Consider the following 8968-nt stretch of genomic DNA (forward strand, 5'->3'; position numbering starts at 1 on the left):
CAGCATATTCAGATTCATACATAATGCATGCAGAGTTTTGAATAGAATTTGTTTAAACTTGCAAAACAGGTCCACGGGATCATGGCGGTGCATTTGTATGTGGTCATACTTCCGACAAGACACTCTCAGATATGCCATGAGATGTCAAGCACAAAGGTTCTACATTCTATTGACCTGTTCTGCCTTTTGTACACAATTCAATTTTAAGATGTTGTCCAACTCATTTAATTGTTCTTCAATTGAAAGATTTGTGAAATGAGATGCATGAAATTAGCGCAAGGATAATGAACCACAAAACAACAGCCTTGTTTCTCGAAAAATTTCAGCTCTGGAAAGACAAAAAGAGCCCGGTTAGCTCAGTCGGTAGAGCATGAGACTTTTAATCTCAGGGTCGTGGGTTCAAGTCCCACATTGGGCGTACAGCTCATCCTATGCAGCATATTCAGATTCATACATAATGCATGCACAGTTTTGAATAGAATTTGTTTAAACTTGCAAAACAGGTCCACGGGATCATGGCTGGCGGTGCATTTGTATGTGGTCATACTTCCGACAAGACACTCTCAGATATGCCATGAGATGTCAAGCACAAAGGTTCTACATTCCATTGACCTGTTCTGCCTTTTGTACACAATTCAATTTTAAGATGTTGTCCAACTCATTTAATTGTTCTTCAATTGAAAGATTTGTGAAATGAGATGCATGAAATTAGCGCAAGGATAATGAACCACAAAAAAACAGCCTTGTTTCTCGAAAAATTTCAGCTCTGGAAAGACAAAAAGAGCCCGGTTAGCTCAGTCGGTAGAGCATGAGACTTTTAATCTCAGGGTCGTGGGTTCAAGTCCCACATTGGGCGTACAGCTCATCCTATGCAGCATATTCAGATACATACATAATGCATGCACAGTTTTGAATAGAATTTGTTTAAACTTGCAAAACAGGTCCACGGGATCATGGCGGTGCATTTGTATGTGGTCATACTTCCCACAAGACCTTCTCAGATTAGCTATGAGATGTCAAGCACAAAAGTTCTACATTCCATTCACCTGTTCTGCCTTTTGTACACAATTCAATTTTAAGATGTTGTCCAACTCACTTAATTGTTCTTCAATTAAAAGATTTGTGAAATGAGATGCATGAAATTAGCGCAAGAATAATGAACCACAAAACAACAGCCTTGTTTCTTGAAAAATTTCAGCTCTGGAAAGAGAAAAAGAGCCCGGTTAGCTCAGTCGGTAGAGCATGAGACTTTTAATCTCAGGGTCGTGGGTTCAAGTCCCACATTGGGCGTACAGCTCATCCTATGCAGCATATTCAGATACATACATAATGCATGCACAGTTTTGAATAGAATTTGTTTAAACTTGCAAAACAGGTCCACGGGATCATGGCGGTGCATTTGTATGTGGTCATACTTCCCACAAGACCTTCTCAGATTAGCTATGAGATGTCAAGCACAAAAGTTCTACATTCCATTCACCTGTTCTGCCTTTTGTACACAATTCAATTTTAAGATGTTGTCCAACTCACTTAATTGTTCTTCAATTAAAAGATTTGTGAAATGAGATGCATGAAATTAGCGCAAGAATAATGAACCACAAAACAACAGCCTTGTTTCTTGAAAAATTTCAGCTCTGGAAAGAGAAAAAGAGCCCGGTTAGCTCAGTCGGTAGAGCATGAGACTCTTAATCTCAGGGTCGTGGGTTCGAGCCCCACATTGGGCGCAGAGCTTAATCTTTGGAGCTGTCTGTGGCAGTCTTTCCAATGCAAAGGTACTGTATGCCCAGTTTCAAATACAATTGGTATGAATTTGCCAAACAAGGCACCGGGATCATGACGGTGCATTTGTATGTGGTCATATTTCCGACAAGACACTCTCAGATATGCCATGAGATGTCAAGCACAAAGGTTCTACATTCCATTGACCTGTTCTGCCTTTTGTACACAATTCAATTTTAAGATGTTGTCCAACTCATTTAATTGTTCTTCAATTGAAAGATTTGTGAAATGAGATGCATGAAATTAGCGCAAGGATAATGAACCACAAAACAACAGCCTTGTTTCTCGAAAAATTTCAGCTCTGGAAAGACAAAAAGGGCCCGGTTAGCTCAGTCGGTAGAGCATGAGACTTTTAATCTCAGGGTCGTGGGTTCAAGTCCCACATTGGGCGTACAGCTCATCCTATGCAGCATATTCAGATTCATACATAATGCATGCAGAGTTTTGAATAGAATTTGTTTAAACTTGCAAAACAGGTCCACGGGATCATGGCGGTGCATTTGTATGTGGTCATACTTCCGACAAGACACTCTCAGATATGCCATGAGATGTCAAGCACAAAGGTTCTACATTCTATTGACCTGTTCTGCCTTTTGTACACAATTCAATTTTAAGATGTTGTCCAACTCATTTAATTGTTCTTCAATTGAAAGATTTGTGAAATGAGATGCATGAAATTAGCGCAAGGATAATGAACCACAAAACAACAGCCTTGTTTCTCGAAAAATTTCAGCTCTGGAAAGACAAAAAGAGCCCGGTTAGCTCAGTCGGTAGAGCATGAGACTTTTAATCTCAGGGTCGTGGGTTCAAGTCCCACATTGGGCGTACAGCTCATCCTATGCAGCATATTCAGATTCATACATAATGCATGCACAGTTTTGAATAGAATTTGTTTAAACTTGCAAAACAGGTCCACGGGATCATGGCTGGCGGTGCATTTGTATGTGGTCATACTTCCGACAAGACACTCTCAGATATGCCATGAGATGTCAAGCACAAAGGTTCTACATTCCATTGACCTGTTCTGCCTTTTGTACACAATTCAATTTTAAGATGTTGTCCAACTCATTTAATTGTTCTTCAATTGAAAGATTTGTGAAATGAGATGCATGAAATTAGCGCAAGGATAATGAACCACAAAAAAACAGCCTTATTTCTCGAAAAATTTCAGCTCTGGAAAGACAAAAAGAGCCCGGTTAGCTCAGTCGGTAGAGCATGAGACTTTTAATCTCAGGGTCGTGGGTTCAAGTCCCACATTGGGCGTACAGCTCATCCTATGCAGCATATTCAGATACATACATAATGCATGCACAGTTTTGAATAGAATTTGTTTAAACTTGCAAAACAGGTCCACGGGATCATGGCGGTGCATTTGTATGTGGTCATACTTCCCACAAGACCTTCTCAGATTAGCTATGAGATGTCAAGCACAAAAGTTCTACATTCCATTCACCTGTTCTGCCTTTTGTACACAATTCAATTTTAAGATGTTGTCCAACTCACTTAATTGTTCTTCAATTGAAAGATTTGTGAAATGAGATGCATGAAATTAGCGCAAGAATAATGAACCACAAAACAACAGCCTTGTTTCTTGAAAAATTTCAGCTCTGGAAAGAGAAAAAGAGCCCGGTTAGCTCAGTCGGTAGAGCATGAGACTCTTAATCTCAGGGTCGTGGGTTCGAGCCCCACATTGGGCGCAGAGCTTAATCTTTGGAGCTGTCTGTGGCAGTCTTTCCAATGCAAAGGTACTGTATGCCCAGTTTCAAATACAATTGGTATGAATTTGCCAAACAAGGCACCGGGATCATGACGGTGCATTTGTATGTGGTCATATTTCCGACAAGACACTCTCAGATATGCCATGAGATGTCAAGCACAAAGGTTCTACATTCCATTGACCTGTTCTGCCTTTTGTACACAATTCAATTTTAAGATGTTGTCCAACTCATTTAATTGTTCTTCAATTGAAAGATTTGTGAAATGAGATGCATGAAATTAGCGCAAGGATAATGAACCACAAAACAACAGCCTTGTTTCTCGAAAAATTTCAGCTCTGGAAAGACAAAAAGAGCCCGGTTAGCTCAGTCGGTAGAGCATGAGACTCTTAATCTCAGGGTCGTGGGTTCGAGCCCCACATTGGGTGCAGAGCTTAATCTTTGGAGCTGTCTGTGGCAGTCTTTCCAATGCAAAGGTCCTGTATGCCCAGTTTCAAATATAATTGGTATGAATTTGCCAAACAAGGCACCGGGATCATGACGGTGCATTTGTATGTGGTCATATTTCCTACAAGACACTCTCAGATATGCCATGAGATGTCAAGCACAAAGGTTCTACATTCCATTCACCTGTTCTGCATTTTGTACACAATTCAATTTTAAGATGTTGTCCAACTCATTTAATTGTTCTTCAATTGAAAGATTTGTGAAATGAGATGCATGAAATTAGCGCAAGGATAATGAACCACAAAACAACAGCCTTGTTTCTCGAAAAATTTCAGCTCTGGAAAGACAAAAAGAGCCCGGTTAGCTCAGTCGGTAGAGCATGAGACTTTTAATCTCAGGGTCGTGGGTTCAAGTCCCACATTGGGCGTACAGCTCATCCTATGCAGCATATTCAGATTCATACATAATGCATGCAGAGTTTTGAATAGAATTTGTTTAAACTTGCAAAACAGGTCCACGGGATCATGGCGGTGCATTTGTATGTGGTCATACTTCCGACAAGACACTCTCAGATATGCCATGAGATGTCAAGCACAAAGGTTCTACATTCCATTGACCTGTTCTGCCTTTTGTACACAATTCAATTTTAAGATGTTGTCCAACTCATTTAATTGTTCTTCAATTGAAAGATTTGTGAAATGAGATGCATGAAATTAGCGCAAGGATAATGAACCACAAAACAACAGCCTTGTTTCTCGAAAAATTTCAGCTCTGGAAAGACAAAAAGAGCCCGGTTAGCTCAGTCGGTAGAGCATGAGACTTTTAATCTCAGGGTCGTGGGTTCAAGTCCCACATTGGGCGTACAGCTCATCCTATGCAGCATATTCAGATACATACATAATGCATGCACAGTTTTGAATAGAATTTGTTTAAACTTGCAAAACAGGTCCACGGGATCATGGCGGTGCATTTGTATGTGGTCATACTTCCCACAAGACCTTCTCAGATTAGCTATGAGATGTCAAGCACAAAAGTTCTACATTCCATTCACCTGTTCTGCCTTTTGTACACAATTCAATTTTAAGATGTTGTCCAACTCACTTAATTGTTCTTCAATTAAAAGATTTGTGAAATGAGATGCATGAAATTAGCGCAAGAATAATGAACCACAAAACAACAGCCTTGTTTCTTGAAAAATTTCAGCTCTGGAAAGAGAAAAAGAGCCCGGTTAGCTCAGTCGGTAGAGCATGAGACTCTTAATCTCAGGGTCGTGGGTTCGAGCCCCACATTGGGCGCAGAGCTTAATCTTTGGAGCTGTCTGTGGCAGTCTTTCCAATGCAAAGGTACTGTATGCCCAGTTTCAAATACAATTGGTATGAATTTGCCAAACAAGGCACCGGGATCATGACGGTGCATTTGTATGTGGTCATATTTCCGACAAGACACTCTCAGATATGCCATGAGATGTCAAGCACAAAGGTTCTACATTCCATTGACCTGTTCTGCCTTTTGTACACAATTCAATTTTAAGATGTTGTCCAACTCATTTAATTGTTCTTCAATTGAAAGATTTGTGAAATGAGATGCATGAAATTAGCGCAAGGATAATGAACCACAAAACAACAGCCTTGTTTCTCGAAAAATTTCAGCTCTGGAAAGACAAAAAGAGCCCGGTTAGCTCAGTCGGTAGAGCATGAGACTCTTAATCTCAGGGTCGTGGGTTCGAGCCCCACATTGGGTGCAGAGCTTAATCTTTGGAGCTGTCTGTGGCAGTCTTTCCAATGCAAAGGTCCTGTATGCCCAGTTTCAAATATAATTGGTATGAATTTGCCAAACAAGGCACCGGGATCATGACGGTGCATTTGTATGTGGTCATATTTCCTACAAGACACTCTCAGATATGCCATGAGATGTCAAGCACAAAGGTTCTACATTCCATTGACCTGTTCTGCATTTTGTACACAATTCAATTTTAAGATGTTGTCCAACTCATTTAATTGTTCTTCAATTGAAAGATTTGTGAAATGAGATGCATGAAATTAGCGCAAGGATAATGAACCACAAAACAACAGCCTTGTTTCTCGAAAAATTTCAGCTCTGGAAAGACAAAAAGAGCCCGGTTAGCTCAGTCGGTAGAGCATGAGACTTTTAATCTCAGGGTCGTGGGTTCAAGTCCCACATTGGGCGTACAGCTCATCCTATGCAGCATATTCAGATACATACATAATGCATGCACAGTTTTGAATAGAATTTGTTTAAACTTGCAAAACAGGTCCACGGGATCATGGCGGTGCATTTGTATGTGGTCATACTTCCCACAAGACCTTCTCAGATTAGCTATGAGATGTCAAGCACAAAAGTTCTACATTCCATTCACCTGTTCTGCCTTTTGTACACAATTCAATTTTAAGATGTTGTCCAACTCACTTAATTGTTCTTCAATTAAAAGATTTGTGAAATGAGATGCATGAAATTAGCGCAAGAATAATGAACCACAAAACAACAGCCTTGTTTCTTGAAAAATTTCAGCTCTGGAAAGAGAAAAAGAGCCCGGTTAGCTCAGTCGGTAGAGCATGAGACTCTTAATCTCAGGGTCGTGGGTTCGAGCCCCACATTGGGCGCAGAGCTTAATCTTTGGAGCTGTTTGTGGCAGTCTTTCCAATGCAAAGGTACTGTATGCCCAGTTTCAAATACAATTGGTATGAATTTGCCAAACAAGGCACCGGGATCATGACGGTGCATTTGTATGTGGACATATTTCCGACAAGACACTCTCAGATATGCCATGAGATGTCAAGCACAAAGGTTCTACATTCCATTCACCTGTTCTGCATTTTGTACACAATTCAATTTTAAGATGTTGTCCAACTCATTTAATTGTTCTTCAATTGAAAGATTTGTGAAATGAGATGCATGAAATTAGCGCAAGGATAATGAACCACAAAACAACAGCCTTGTTTCTCGAAAAATTTCAGCTCTGGAAAGACAAAAAGAGCCCGGTTAGCTCAGTCGGTAGAGCATGAGACTTTTAATCTCAGGGTCGTGGGTTCGAGTCCCACATTGGGCGTACAGCTCATCCTATGCAGCATATTCAGATTCATACATCATGCATGCAGAGTTTTGAATAGAATTTGTTTAAACTTGCAAAACAGGTCCACGGGATCATGGCGGTGCATTTGTATGTGGTCATACTTCCGACAAGACACTCTCAGATATGCCATGAGATGTCAAGCACAAAGGTTCTACATTCCATTGACCTGTTCTGCCTTTTGTACACAATTCAATTTTAAGATGTTGTCCAACTCATTTAATTGTTCTTCAATTGAAAGATTTGTGAAATGAGATGCATGAAATTAGCGCAAGGATAATGAACCACAAAACAACAGCCTTGTTTCTCGAAAAATTTCAGCTCTGGAAAGACAAAAAGAGCCTGGTTAGCTCAGTCGGTAGAGCATGAGACTCTTAATCTCAGGGTCGTGGGTTCGAGCCCCACATTGGGCGCAGAGCTTAATCTTTGGAGCTGTCTGTGGCAGTCTTTCCAATGCAAAGGTACTGTATGCCCAGTTTCAAATACAATTGGTATGAATTTGCCAAACAAGGCACCGGGATCATGACGGTGCATTTGTATGTGGTCATATTTCCTACAAGACACTCTCAGATATGCCATGAGATGTCAAGCACAAAGGTTCTACATTCCATTGACCTGTTCTGCATTTTGTACACAATTCAATTTTAAGATGTTGTCCAACTCATTTAATTGTTCTTCAATTGAAAGATTTGTGAAATGAGATGCATGAAATTAGCACAAGGATAATGAACCACAAAACAACAGCCTTGTTTCTCGAAAAATTTCAGCTCTGGAAAGACAAAAAGAGCCTGGTTAGCTCAGTCGGTAGAGCATGAGACTTTTAATCTCAGGGTTGTGGGTTCAAGTCCCACATTGGGCGTACAGCTCATCCTATGCAGCATATTCAGATTCATACATAATGCATGCACATTTTTGAATAGAATTTGTTTAAACTTGCAAAACAGGTCCACGGGATCATGGCGGTGCATTTGTATGTGGTCATACTTCCGACAAGACACTCTCAGATATGCCATGAGATGTCAAGCACAAAGGTTCTACATTCCATTGACCTGTTCTGCCTTTTGTACACAATTCAATTTTAAGATGTTGTCCAACTCATTTAATTGTTCTTCAATTGAAAGATTTGTGAAATGAGATGCATGAAATTAGCGCAAGGATAATGAACCACAAAACAACAGCCTTGTTTCTCGAAAAATTTCAGCTCTGGAAAGACAAAAAGAGCCCGGTTAGCTCAGTCGGTAGAGCATGAGACTTTTAATCTCAGGGTCGTGGGTTCAAGTCCCACATTGGGCGTACAGCTCATCCTATGCAGCATATTCAGATTCATACATAATGCATGCACAGTTTTGAATAGAATTTGTTTAAACTTGCAAAACAGGTCCACGGGATCATGGCGGTGCATTTGTATGTGGTCATACTTCCCACAAGACCTTCTCAGATTAGCTATGAGATGTCAAGCACAAAAGTTCTACATTCCATTGACCTGTTCTGCCTTTTGTACACAATTCAATTTTAAGATGTTGTCCAACTCACTTAATTGTTCTTCAATTAAAAGATTTGTGAAATGAGATGCATGAAATTAGCGCAAGAATAATGAACCACAAAACAACAGCCTTGTTTCTTGAAAAATTTCAGCTCTGGAAAGAGAAAAAGAGCCCGGTTAGCTCAGTCGGTAGAGCATGAGACTCTTAATCTCAGGGTCGTGGGTTCGAGCCCCACATTGGGCGCAGAGCTTAATCTTTGGAGCTGTCTGTGGCAGTCTTTCCAATGCAAAGGTACTGTATGCCCAGTTTCAAATATAATTGGTATGAATTTGCCAAACAAGGCACCGGGATCATGACGGTGCATTTGTATGTGGTCATATTTCCTACAAGACACTCTCAGATATGCCATGAGATGTCAAGCACAAAGGTTCTACATTCCATTGACCTGTTCTGCC

General features: G+C 40.4%; 19 non-coding genes across 19 annotated transcripts; all 19 read left to right on the plus strand.

The window, feature by feature from the left end:
* Positions 1 to 345: 345 nt before the first annotated feature.
* On the plus strand, positions 346 to 418 carry trnak-uuu (transfer RNA lysine (anticodon UUU)). The gene has a single exon. It is a non-coding gene; the product is annotated as a tRNA-Lys (tRNA).
* A 365-nt stretch (positions 419 to 783) lies between these two features.
* On the plus strand, positions 784 to 856 carry trnak-uuu (transfer RNA lysine (anticodon UUU)). The gene has a single exon. It is a non-coding gene; the product is annotated as a tRNA-Lys (tRNA).
* Positions 857 to 1217: 361 nt separating this feature from the next.
* On the plus strand, positions 1218 to 1290 carry trnak-uuu (transfer RNA lysine (anticodon UUU)). The gene has a single exon. It is a non-coding gene; the product is annotated as a tRNA-Lys (tRNA).
* Positions 1291 to 1651: 361 nt separating this feature from the next.
* trnak-cuu (transfer RNA lysine (anticodon CUU)) lies at positions 1652 to 1724 on the plus strand. The gene has a single exon. It is a non-coding gene; the product is annotated as a tRNA-Lys (tRNA).
* Positions 1725 to 2097: 373 nt separating this feature from the next.
* On the plus strand, positions 2098 to 2170 carry trnak-uuu (transfer RNA lysine (anticodon UUU)). Its single transcript has one exon. It is a non-coding gene; the product is annotated as a tRNA-Lys (tRNA).
* A 361-nt stretch (positions 2171 to 2531) lies between these two features.
* On the plus strand, positions 2532 to 2604 carry trnak-uuu (transfer RNA lysine (anticodon UUU)). The gene has a single exon. It is a non-coding gene; the product is annotated as a tRNA-Lys (tRNA).
* A 365-nt stretch (positions 2605 to 2969) lies between these two features.
* Positions 2970 to 3042, plus strand: trnak-uuu (transfer RNA lysine (anticodon UUU)). Its single transcript has one exon. It is a non-coding gene; the product is annotated as a tRNA-Lys (tRNA).
* Positions 3043 to 3403: 361 nt separating this feature from the next.
* Positions 3404 to 3476, plus strand: trnak-cuu (transfer RNA lysine (anticodon CUU)). The gene has a single exon. It is a non-coding gene; the product is annotated as a tRNA-Lys (tRNA).
* A 373-nt stretch (positions 3477 to 3849) lies between these two features.
* trnak-cuu (transfer RNA lysine (anticodon CUU)) lies at positions 3850 to 3922 on the plus strand. Its single transcript has one exon. It is a non-coding gene; the product is annotated as a tRNA-Lys (tRNA).
* A 373-nt stretch (positions 3923 to 4295) lies between these two features.
* Positions 4296 to 4368, plus strand: trnak-uuu (transfer RNA lysine (anticodon UUU)). Its single transcript has one exon. It is a non-coding gene; the product is annotated as a tRNA-Lys (tRNA).
* A 361-nt stretch (positions 4369 to 4729) lies between these two features.
* On the plus strand, positions 4730 to 4802 carry trnak-uuu (transfer RNA lysine (anticodon UUU)). The gene has a single exon. It is a non-coding gene; the product is annotated as a tRNA-Lys (tRNA).
* Positions 4803 to 5163: 361 nt separating this feature from the next.
* trnak-cuu (transfer RNA lysine (anticodon CUU)) lies at positions 5164 to 5236 on the plus strand. The gene has a single exon. It is a non-coding gene; the product is annotated as a tRNA-Lys (tRNA).
* Positions 5237 to 5609: 373 nt separating this feature from the next.
* Positions 5610 to 5682, plus strand: trnak-cuu (transfer RNA lysine (anticodon CUU)). Its single transcript has one exon. It is a non-coding gene; the product is annotated as a tRNA-Lys (tRNA).
* Positions 5683 to 6055: 373 nt separating this feature from the next.
* Positions 6056 to 6128, plus strand: trnak-uuu (transfer RNA lysine (anticodon UUU)). The gene has a single exon. It is a non-coding gene; the product is annotated as a tRNA-Lys (tRNA).
* A 361-nt stretch (positions 6129 to 6489) lies between these two features.
* trnak-cuu (transfer RNA lysine (anticodon CUU)) lies at positions 6490 to 6562 on the plus strand. The gene has a single exon. It is a non-coding gene; the product is annotated as a tRNA-Lys (tRNA).
* Positions 6563 to 6935: 373 nt separating this feature from the next.
* trnak-uuu (transfer RNA lysine (anticodon UUU)) lies at positions 6936 to 7008 on the plus strand. The gene has a single exon. It is a non-coding gene; the product is annotated as a tRNA-Lys (tRNA).
* A 361-nt stretch (positions 7009 to 7369) lies between these two features.
* Positions 7370 to 7442, plus strand: trnak-cuu (transfer RNA lysine (anticodon CUU)). Its single transcript has one exon. It is a non-coding gene; the product is annotated as a tRNA-Lys (tRNA).
* An 807-nt stretch (positions 7443 to 8249) lies between these two features.
* trnak-uuu (transfer RNA lysine (anticodon UUU)) lies at positions 8250 to 8322 on the plus strand. The gene has a single exon. It is a non-coding gene; the product is annotated as a tRNA-Lys (tRNA).
* A 361-nt stretch (positions 8323 to 8683) lies between these two features.
* On the plus strand, positions 8684 to 8756 carry trnak-cuu (transfer RNA lysine (anticodon CUU)). Its single transcript has one exon. It is a non-coding gene; the product is annotated as a tRNA-Lys (tRNA).
* Positions 8757 to 8968: the final 212 nt, after the last annotated feature.

The sequence above is a fragment of the Scomber japonicus genome, chromosome 16 (genome assembly GCF_027409825.1).
Source record: "Scomber japonicus isolate fScoJap1 chromosome 16, fScoJap1.pri, whole genome shotgun sequence".
NCBI classification, from domain to species: Eukaryota; Metazoa; Chordata; class Actinopteri; order Scombriformes; family Scombridae; genus Scomber; species Scomber japonicus.